Genomic DNA, 1023 nt, shown 5'->3' on the forward strand with positions numbered 1-1023 from the left:
AACTACGATTCGATACAGAATGCACGAAACCTGAAATACACCCTAACGGATACATAGAGAGTAGTGTTTGTCTGCTGAATAATGGGAGTGCAAGGGTCTGTGTCGTCTATATGGCTGTATGTAGCACCATTAGTCTCTGTGGGGGGCGGGCGTAGCTCACATGGTAGAGCTCTCACTTAGTATGCGAGAGGTACTGGGATCAATACCCAGTGCCTCCAGAATTTTTAACACACCTACATGCGCACCTTGCCATGCAAGTGGAATAATTCTCAGCCTGCAGATGTGTCTAGGAAGATACAAGCGAATGATTAGCATCCACAATTGGCAAGCGTGCTGTTATTAGTGCGCAGGAAGCACCCTCCTCCCACGCCTACACTTTATTTAGAAACAGTACAAGTGTTCCCGTAAGATTCTCAAGCCTATGTCAGAAGGATCTGCCTTGCGCCGAGTTCACGTAAATCCCACTGCACATTCCTATTCTTTGCGTGCAGTCGGCTGCTACTGGTGTTGCTAGTTGTGACTGCTGATAACAGATGCCGTAGCAATCAATTCATGGAGTGAGTTGTATGTTTTGCGATAGTCTGTCTCTGACAAGCAAGCACAGGTGACATAGGTGCGAACACAGGAAGCTAGCAGACCCTCGCTGCCTGCAGACACCGAGCAGCCACACTAGGAGGGCGGCCTAAGCCGTAGGCGAAATGTGCTCATTCGCTTTGGCGCGACGTCGAACTATAAATAATGCTGTCACTAGCGTGAGCGTCGTGGAGAGTCGGAAAAGTCGGCTGCGTGGGTGAGTGCCAAGTTTGGGGAGCGTTTTGTAGTATGCGCAGTGCAATGGAGACGCGGAAACTTGTTGTGGCCCAGTGTTTTGCAGTTGGACGACAAGATTGGTACACAGTAGTAAAGAGCGAGGCACTGAGTTGGCATGAATAATGGAGTGCACAATGGGGCTCGAGATGTGTTTGTTACCTCAGGTGCTGTATGATTGTCGACAAGGAGTGAAAACGGAGCAATTTGTGACGG

The sequence above is a fragment of the Schistocerca gregaria genome, chromosome 3, assembly GCF_023897955.1.
Source record: "Schistocerca gregaria isolate iqSchGreg1 chromosome 3, iqSchGreg1.2, whole genome shotgun sequence".
Lineage (NCBI taxonomy): Eukaryota > Metazoa > Arthropoda > Insecta > Orthoptera > Acrididae > Schistocerca > Schistocerca gregaria.